This window comes from Cyprinodon variegatus, unplaced genomic scaffold, assembly GCF_000732505.1.
Source record: "Cyprinodon variegatus isolate N-32 unplaced genomic scaffold, C_variegatus-1.0 Scaffold270, whole genome shotgun sequence".
In the NCBI taxonomy this organism is placed as follows: Eukaryota; Metazoa; Chordata; class Actinopteri; order Cyprinodontiformes; family Cyprinodontidae; genus Cyprinodon; species Cyprinodon variegatus.
Genome location: NW_015150723.1, coordinates 666,307 through 676,972, shown reverse-complemented (window position 1 = coordinate 676,972; position 10,666 = coordinate 666,307).

Here is a 10,666-nt window from a genome sequence, read left to right as displayed (position 1 = left end):
TATCTATCTATCTATCTATCTATCTATCTATCTATCTATCTATCTATCTATCATTTTTGTTTTCTAGTGGTTTTTTTAAACCTGGCAGATTATTCTATTTGAAAAGCAAATCTAGTACTATGTCATTATTTAGTAGGTTGGAGGAGGGAACAATTATCTTACATTAGTCAATTACTTCTTGATTTAATGCAAATTGGAAAAAAAAAATCATAATTGTGACCCTTTATCTAGCTTGCAGTACAAATGGCAGCAGAGTGAGACCTCTATGTTCTCTCCTCTTAACCAGTAGTGGCAGAGGTGGGATGTAAGCCACGCGAGATTTTTCTACCATACAGAGAGCTGCAGATCGAGGTTCAGTTTTTAATCCCTTTCATCCATCTTCAGTCCAGATGTTAAAAGGGTAAAGCTGACACCAGAACGCCTAACAAATTAAACGCCTATCGATTTACGCCCTGAGATTTGATACTGCAGTATGCTGATGTCTGCAGAGAGAAATAATCTGGGGGGAAAAAAACACAAGAACTGTCCTTTATTCCAAAAAATGCAGATAACAAATAGAAAACTTAAAATAAAGAGGTATTTCAAAATATATGGAGAAGGGCATTTGCCCTTTGGCACTAAGATACCTCAAAACTTTTTTTTACTTAACAGCTACACATCTCAATAGATTTTATCAGATATTATATGAGAGACAAAGTATTTCTAAATACTGGAGTAGAAAGAAAATTATCTACAATGTTGTGCATTTATGTTCAGCCTAAATCCACTTGATTTTTGTTTATTACTGAACAACCACCATGACAAAGAAGAAGACCATTAACCAAAGAACAAACCAAGAGCTTCATAATTTTGGATAAGCTGCAGATATGGACAGCTCAGGTGGTAGATTACTAGTTGTACACTTCACAAATCTGATGTGGGCATTATGTAAGAGTGGCAAGAAGAAAGCCATAAGCAGTCCTATTAGTGGACAGAAGAGCATTTGGAAAATCTCTCTGGTCAGGTGAGATAGGAGACTTTTATGAAGGTTCACCTACCATAGGGAAAATATTAGAATGGACCTTTTAAAGTCTACACCTGACTATATCGAGAAACTGTCTTAAGTTGTAAAAACGGATGCTCATAGGTGCTCTCCATCCAATCTAAGATAACTTGAGCTTTCTCCCAGGAAACAGGCAAAATGTCAGCCTATATGCACAAACCTGGGGGCGCACAACACTTAAAATATTTGAAAACCGCAACAAAGCATTAATGTTTCTGGTTGTAAAATAAATGTGTAGAGGTTAAGGTATTTTTAATACCCCTAGGAGTTTCCCCATCTACAGCTTTGAATGGATTCACTCTTTCAGAGGTTGTTTAAAGATCCCCAGCTTGAGATGTTTTTCAGTGTCTGTGATGTACTGTTCAGCTCCAGAATAGGAGCTTAGAAGCATCTGACCTTTACTTTTAATTATCCACTTGTAATGTTGGATAACTGCGCTACTGTGCTGATCATCGCAAAGTTTCCAAACCTTTGAATTCGAGGTTTCATTCTGCTCGCACAGTAGGAATATGAGAATATTTAGGATTTGTGTTTTGATTCTGTAATTTTGCAGAGCTCTGTGCTTTAGTACACAGTAAACTGCCTCTTGGATGCTCGTTCACTTTTATATCTCTATTCTTCATATTGCTGCCGATGCATTAGAAACCACTTTCTTACCATTTTATTAGATTACCTTTTCTTCTTTTTGTATTGTATCCAGCCATGCTGCAAAAACAATTCCTCTCAAATAGGTAATGAAATCAAAAGTAAATCAATAGCTACAATTTTAGAGATTATAAAGTGTTGGGTCTCAACAAAGCACCACAGCAGAAGATAATTTAAGTGAAAAGTGCATAAAACATGACTTTTCCTCACTGTTTGAATATATTTTATGGTGGTTTTATTTATTTTTTATCGAGCTCTTCCTGGTTATGTTTCTTGTTTTTCTTTTCTTCATCTCCTTAAAACCCTTCAAAGAAAAGCCTTTACACAACTTCAATTAATCAATATTTGGATGCTAGTTTAACTTTAGTGACAGTTCACACAGAATGAACCCGTAGGGTGAAAATTCAAATACCTTCCCAAAAGTTTATTGATAGGAAGTAGAGGAACTTCTTGAACAGGTTGAAACAATTGCCAACTACGTAGTGTTACAGGAAATCAAGTGGTTCTGAAGAACAAATTAAAGCAGCAAGTGGAGAAGAAAAAGAGAATAATACTTAAAAATACCATGTCTGTGTCTGAATCTATATATCCAACTTTAAATATATATTTAGATGTGTATATATACATAAATAGGCTATTGCTTAGTTCCAAAATAATACATTTTACCATGTCAAATTAATAACCGATGCATCTCTCCCTCCTGCTTTCTCTTCTGCTTCAGCTCTGAACTGAGCTTTTGGAGAGCATAGCTGAAGATTAATGAGGGTTTCAGGGGAGTGCAGGAGCAGCGCAACCAGTTTGTGCCATAATTACAGGGAGACGCTTTGATATGAAAGCCTAATTAGCAGGGCTGCCGAGGTGCTGTTGTGTTAATTGCTGAATGGCTGCTTTTCTCTCTGATGTGCACACTACTGGACAGGTCTTGGATGGGTTTTGCCGTGGGGTGTTGAAATCTCAGTGCTAACTGTAGAGTGGAGAGCAACAGATTGAAACTAACAAATGAGAAGTTTTTTTTGTTGTTGTTGTTTTGATTGTTTTTGTAATTATGTATATACTACTAGTATGTAGAGAAAATAATTCACATCCCTCGTGTTTAGGGAATATAGATTAATTTAAGCCTCTGTTAAATCTTTTGAGACCCAAGCAGCGTCTTTCCAATTGCCTTCATCCAGCCTCCATGGTAACCTAAAGATATACTGGATAGTATATATATATATATATATATATATATATATATATATATATATATATATATATATATATACATTTAAAGCTTTTAAATTTGTAGAGGTCTAAATACGTTGTTACTGCAATGTAAACACATACCTTGGCAGACTAACTCTGTTACTGTGTGAATAGAAAACAGGTAGAAAGTATTACAAGTTTGGAGGTGAAATCCAATAAACAAAAGGAAAGGATATAAACCAAGGAGCAGAATGAAATAAAATCCGTTTAAACCAACACTGGCAAATCATTGTCACATAATGTTTTTTTTTTTTTTTTCTATTAAAAGGACCCACATGCCTGAAACAGACACTGTCGGAGTACTTTCTGCTCAATTTTGTCTATTAATAAGGTAAAATGCAGATTTGCAAAGTCTATGCAAAATGTCGAGAGAGACGAGGTGTTTGAAGTTGCATTCTAACATTTTTCTTCCTCTGCTCCAGAAACCTCGTCATTTTCAGAATACTGTAAAAGAAGTTTTGTGGAGCCAAAGAGGCCAAAGGCAAGTGACTCATTCAACAAGAATGTTTTTTTAGCTTGGCTCATGGCTTCTCCATATATCTCTCCTCCCTCTTACTGTAACATCACAAGATATTCATGGTTTCTCAAGCATTTACGTGTTGACAAACACCCTGGTGTTAAATCTTCCCATCTACAGCTGAGGAACTGTGCGAAAGCTCGCTCACTGCCAATCGGTTAATCTTTTACAGCTTCCCTGGGATCACTCTGTCAGGCGGGGTGCATTAGTCTAAATGTATTTCCTCTCTTTTTCTATTATTGTATGGTCACATCGTCCCAAGTAAGATTTACGTATGCATCAGGGAGACTTTGTAGCTTAATGTGTGCCAGGTTGCAATGCCAAAGCCATCTTTCATGATGTACCATTTGAGTCGTGACGCCACTGTTATTTTAAACAATTGCCCAGAAAGAACAAAAGCTTTCAGTGTGTGGTTATATAGATAACAGTTGGCAGTAGATGTTTTTGAGATCATTTCTTAGACAAAAAGTGTTTAGGGTTTGAAGTTAGCCTCACATTCTATCGATAATTAACAGTCGACATGACAGCTTCCTCCTACGTACTAGATAACAATGTCTATGGGGGTGTGTCTGAGTGTGTGTGTGTGTGTGTGTGTGTGTGTGGCACCTCCTACATAATGTATATCCCCTGACAGTGTTTTATTTCTGGGGGCCATCAAGGTTTATGGGAATCAGATGTGTGGGCAACTACTGATTGTCTTCAGCAGCATCCCACATGCATTAAAACTGGTTTTAATTCTAACATACTTTAGTAAGTACTTAGAATCATACCTTTTTTTCCAGTGCTATCAGGTATAGGGTGATACAGAATAAGTGAAGAGCTGTGCAGCAAGATATCTTAGAAAATGTACAGGGGTCCATTTATCAAAAAGCAGACATTCTGGAGTGGTTGGGGCTGTGTTTTCTGCTTCGATTTAGACATGTGAGGCAAAGCTGAACAGATGAACCTGCACATAGAGGGACAAAAATAAAAAAAACATTGAAGTTTACCTGGAAATGTATAAACGAGGTGAAAGGTTTAGGTTTAGTTACTCGATCAATTACATTGACATTGCCTATAACCTCTTGAATTTATCTGGTTAAAAGCCAATAACTGCTGCAAGTACAGCTTTGTTAGACAATTGCAATTTCTTCAATCAGGGTCAGTGAGGGGTTTCATTTAATCTAGATCTAGAAAATCTTAGTTGCAAAGCTGTATTTCATTTATACTTTAAATTCTGCTTTTTTTTTCTTTCTCTTTCTATCTCATGAATATATATCAAAGTTAACACATTTACTCATAAAACATTCTATTAGAGTTAAGTATAGTTGTTGTACAGTCTGAATTCAAGTTTAAACTTATAATTTAGCAAAAGCACCTGCAACCAGACTCAGATGTCTCTAAAAAGAGATTTTAATATGCCCCAGGTAAATAGCTCCCAAAGACAAATAGTTTTGTAGTTAATTACCTCGTATATGAAATAGATGTGACATAAAACCACATGTCTCTTTGTAATTTCTCAAACTTTGGAAGAGAAGGCAAAACAGTCTTAAAAAAAGACAAGATTCTGACTAATAACCCATACCATTATTGATAGTAGGCAGCTGGTGAGCTCTACCCTAAAGGGCAAACTCAAACAAACATGGGTTGGATGGACTCAGAGGCAAGGTGCTCAAAGCAGACCATTATAGTTGTTCCATAAAGTTCCTCTTGGTACTTATATATGGATGGAGAGGAGACAGAGATGGAAAGGGAGGTGAGAAAGGGAGAGGGGATAAGAAAGGGAGACAGAAAAAAACAGAAAGGAAAGAGGGAGAAGCTGATTAAAAAGAGAGAAAATGAAACCAATCAGCAAAAATAAACAGTACAGTGGGTCCTAGAATCTACTTCCACACCTGTATGAGATGAGAGGGAAAGAAAACGGAGAACAAAACAACAGTGAAAAGAAGAATACAGGCAACCAAAGTAAACTTCAAAATAGCTTGTAATGTATGTGGAAAGAAAACCTATGGTAATTACACAATATTATTTAAGGTGTTTTTTATCTGTAGCTGCAGCTTAGTATTTAATATTAGTGTGTAGCTGTGAACACCTGGAACCAAAGTCCTGTGGTATGTATTTGCGAGCATGCACATATATGAAGTACTTACAAAGCTTCTTCAGAGGGAAAAATGCTCTATATGAGAGCTGGGTGGCCCCACAACCTCCCTAATGGGTCCAGGACCGATGAAGAGCCAACTTTTGCTCCAGATATCCAAAGGCACCCTACATCACTAGGATACAAGGAGGGCAGACATGGGGATGACCACTCCTGCCAGAACATCCAGGGCCTGACTCCAGAGGGACCATATCCCAAAGGGACCAAGTCCCTGAGGGGCCAGACTCCAGAGGCCAAAGTGCTTGGGTGCCACAAGGCCGCAGCAGCAAGCCCACAGGCTCCACTAGTGGCCAATCATGCCAAAGGTGGACCAATGCTAGAACCCAGGGGCCCAAGCCCTGGGTGCACCCACCCCCCCAGCAGGGATCCCACATGGGCAGGAGGCTCAGGGCTGGCCGGGCAGCCACAAAGAATAAGACAGTGGCAACTGAAGTACCCAACCCCACACCTAGAGAACCATCAGTGTGCCTGCAGACACAGGCACCCCTCTTCCGCAGGGAGCATAAGAAGGAGAAGGGCCTAAGATGTTCCATTAGATGAGTGGGGAGGCAAACACTCAACCTGACAAGTAGACAAATTCACATTCATTTACTCACATTCCCAAAATCCCTCCCTAATACCTAGCTAAATAGGTATACAATCCCTCAGTGGAGACACAGACATGAGCAGACACTAAACACATTCTTACACTCCTCATACATACACTATACTCCTGGGTCCCCAAAACCAGATGGAGAACCCCAGCCATCAAGTGTGGGAAGGGGGCAGGCAGCTTGGGCTCTAAAGGAAAAAAGCTGGGACACCACCCGAGGGAGGAGGACATAAGTACAGCCCAGGTCTGTCCCCAAACTCTGACCCAGACCCGCCCCCAAGAGGGACACCTTCCCCAAGGTGTCTCACCCATAAGTCACACTCCTGCCCCCACAGACATCAGAGCCAGTAGCCAACCTGCTGAAAATGCCCACCCCGCCTACGGCCAATCACGGTTGCTCCAGGCCCCAAACATCAATATGGACCTCTCGTACCCATTGCCACCAGGTAATCAATACTCAGGCAGTCCATCACCCTAGGTTAAATAAGGCAAGTCAGCCACCCGAGCCCAGGCGGCAGACAGGCACTGGCGTCCCCCCACCCGACTGCAGGCACAGGGTAAGTAACCTCACTGTGGAGCCAGTCCTGACAACATGGACTTGGTAGCCCAAATGGCAAACACAGGGGCTCTCATTAATGACGTGGTTGCAAATCTTGGCAAGAAATTACTTGAACTTAATGTCACAAAGACAGAGGAGTTGTACTGTGTGGGCAGAGAGAGAGTGGTGAATACATATCAGCTTTTTTGAATAGCCGGGATGTTATAAGTATCCCCGATGTCCTTCCAAATGCACTGAAACCCTCCAGTGCCTCCTTCAGCTCAAAACACAGCAGGTATTCAAACTTCAGCAAAACAGTTTTGATCCTGCACTGGTCACTTATAGAATCCGTTCTCACCTTCGGTATCATATCCAGAAAAAAAGTTTTGATAGATTATTTGAAAATAATTTTTTACATATTAAGTAAAAAATATATAATTACTTTATTACAATGTGAAAATCCTTACTTATTTAGAGTAGCAATTGCAAAGATCTAGTGAATGTACCTAAAGATAGCAATCGCAATGTGTGGATGTGCCAGGAATTAAATGCTCTGCTGAACTATTCAGAACCAGAGACCCGTGCAACAAAACAGTACAATGTTCAAATTAGTTTCTTATCAAACGTATATAACTGAACATAATTATATTTCCTTATTTTCTATTTGAAAAAGTCAGCTTTTTTGATTTGGACTAACTATGCAGCCCTGCTGAGTAATTGTTAAAAAGTCAGGAAAGCAACTGGAGTTTTTTTTATAGTTTTTAACACAGCTCCATTGCTACATATAGATCACAGCCTCATGCTTTTGTACAGAAAAATTTTAAATTGGAATATTTTTCATAGCTATTGAAATTAGATTTCAGTAAATTTACTTAATCAAATTGTTACCTTTGCTTTATTGAGTAAATTATATAGTGTGTTTTTTTATGGCATACAGCGTCATCACAAGCAAACAGAAAATAGAACTCTCCTGCGAAAGATAAAAAATAAGTGTGAACACACTGTGATCAGGTGAGCAATCCTTATCCCGTACGAATCCTCTCATCCTCAGGCAGGAAATAAACAGCCTCAGTGGCAAGGAAAACACTCAAAAAAACCCAATTAAGCTGCAATCACAGCCCTCGACAGCAGAGGGATTTCAATAGCAATTTTCTTTTGATGAATATATTTATTGTTTTTATGAATGTATGTATCCTAGCTCTATTTTTGGGATTGTTTTGTATGTGTTTGTTAACGTTCTGCACCGTTGGTCTCAGGCCTGTAGGTCTTTATTTCATTAAAGGAAAAGTCCAGTCATATTCAGAATTCAAATCCCTGAAAGTTCTTTAAATATGAAATTATTGCATACTGTTGAAAAAAATATGTTTTTTGTTTTTTTTAAATTAAGATTAATTTTCATTTGAATGTGCTTTGCTGGAGACATCCATATTTGTCAAAAAACACTAATGCCACCTCCTGGTTTGTGATGTCACGGTGCGGTATCGGCTATTGAGCAAGTCCCAGTGCTGTATCTGTTGTTTGTCACAATGCGCTATTATCCAAGTCATTTTGAAAATATTCTTCTTTGGAATGTTGCCTACATGTTTTTTCTCTGGCCAGAAGTTCAATTGTAAATCCTTCCTCTTCAAGTTGGCAATCCAAAGACGAACCCGTCTGTGGAGGATCATGAATTGGAAGGGTGAAATAACAAATTTTTCTTTTCACTTTTACCCGATTTATTACAACATCCAACTGCTATGCACGTGAGCATGCTTATCTATAGCTCTCGCGAATTTCAATGGTGAAGTCCTCTTGAAATCTTAAATAATTGTTGGTGATTGCAGCAGTGTCTAGTAGTTACCATTTATTTTGCTTGTAAAGCGGGGAGAATGGCGCAAGGCTTAGAGCACCGTGATGTCACTGCCGGAAGATGTCAGGAGTGAGGTGTCACTATATTTGGGCAAAAATGTCCGGTCCTAGACCCAGTGATCGTGACGAAAATCATTGTCTTTATTTTTGTACTGATTAATGCTAAATTCATTAAATCACCGCAAACATATTAGTTTTAGGTACCGGTATAAATAATGATCAGTTGATTATTCTTTGCTGACCGGTCTTTTCCTTTAAACCAAAAATGACATAAGAAAATATTCAACTCATGCCTTGTTCTGCTTGAGGTTTCTTCCTTGTCTCTCCATTGTCGCTACAAGCATGCTTGGTGTGAGGGATTGCCTTCAAGTCAATGAGTCGAGGCAATCAACTGGTTTTCCTTACCATCCATCCAGATAGAAAACTTTGAACCAATCTGACTGTTTGATCTGGTTGAATTGTCCCTGTAAAGTGCCTTGGGATGACAGGTGTTGTAAATTGGTGCTATATAAATAAACTGAATTGAATTGAATGTGTTATATCTTTCGTTTTCTTTTACAGCTGTTCAGAGCATGATAGATGTACTAAGAACATTTGGCAGAGCAAGACAGATCACAAGCAAATCTCCAACCACTTGGGGACATGGCAGCCCCCCTTTAGGAGCCCATTTCCTTCTCCGCTTTTCAAAATTCACTGTACGCAAGCAATTTCAATGCAAACAAAAACAAAACAAATCAGTTTAGAATAATCCTAGAAATGAGAACCAACTAGTGAGTGAGATGCAAAGCAAGTAAAGCAAATACAAAGGCTAGTTAGTAGAGGGACTGGTGAAAATCTCAGAGATAAAAAGGTAAAGAGGGGCAGGGGGATGGGGGTTGTAGTAGGAGAATGTGACAGCTGACCTTTTCAAAAGGAGAAAAGATGTTGCAGAAGGAAAATTTGAATATTCATCATGAAGAAAAAGCTGTAGCCCTGCTGCTGCAACATATGAGATTACTACTCAAATTTACATGGTAATTTGGTGCACAATACAAACGGAAGAAGCAATGACACATTTTAACTTATCATCATTATCATATTTATTTATAGGACAATTTACTTGTCATTGCTTATATATGCTTATATTTTGAATTTACAGAAGCACCTATTTTTTCTCAATAGTCTGGCAGTATCCGCTGCTGAACCTTTAAGGCCTCCAGGCAGAAAAAGGTCAGAGGTCTTTTGAAGCCAAAAGAGAGTACTACAATCATACATGTATATGTATTACCCATAAGAATAAGAACACAAGATGGAATTTGACAGCTGCCCCTGGTGGGTATCTTTGTGTCATCCTGAAATGTGTCCTCTTGGTTATATTAGGAGGTCACGTCAGGCCTCTCTTCCACATGCAGCCATTCCAGTTCTATCTATACTGATCTGTTATTTAATGAGGGACATAAATGCACAGTGACAAACACAACACTGCCTGCTCGGTCCGGCAAAGGTCCAAAGTCCTTGTTCTGCAGTTTGGCCACAGGACAGAGGGTGAGTCATCGTCTTCAGCTAGACACGCAAACATGTCTGCTTGTCTGTCAGACCGCCTTTTTTATCAGATGACCTTAAGAATTAGCTTTTGGATTTTTGTCTATCTGGCCTGTGCTTTATTTTCTGCTGGTTGAGATATCTGTATTTCTGTAAGTTTAACTCTCCTTTGCATCTGATGTTAATATTAATAAAAATCAATTCCTAACATTCACTTCTAATAATGGGCTTTTCTTCTTTCCCAGCATCCCTTAAATTTCTTCTAAGCATTTTGACTGATAAAGCTTTAGAATGATTTTACCACACTGATGTATTTATATCCCTGGAACTTTTTCAGTTTTTTTCACATTACCACAACAAATTCAATATCAAAGGACTACTCATCCCTGAATCAACGTTTTTGATACTAAACTGCAAAAATAGGTGTCTTGCAGAGCTGTCTACACTGTAAAAATCAATACCCTCAATAATCCATCAGGACTTATTTATATAATTTACTTAGAATTTATATTTTGAGTTCTGCAAATTTCAAAATAATTTCATCAGTTTATGATATTTGAACACAAGATTGTAAGCCAGTT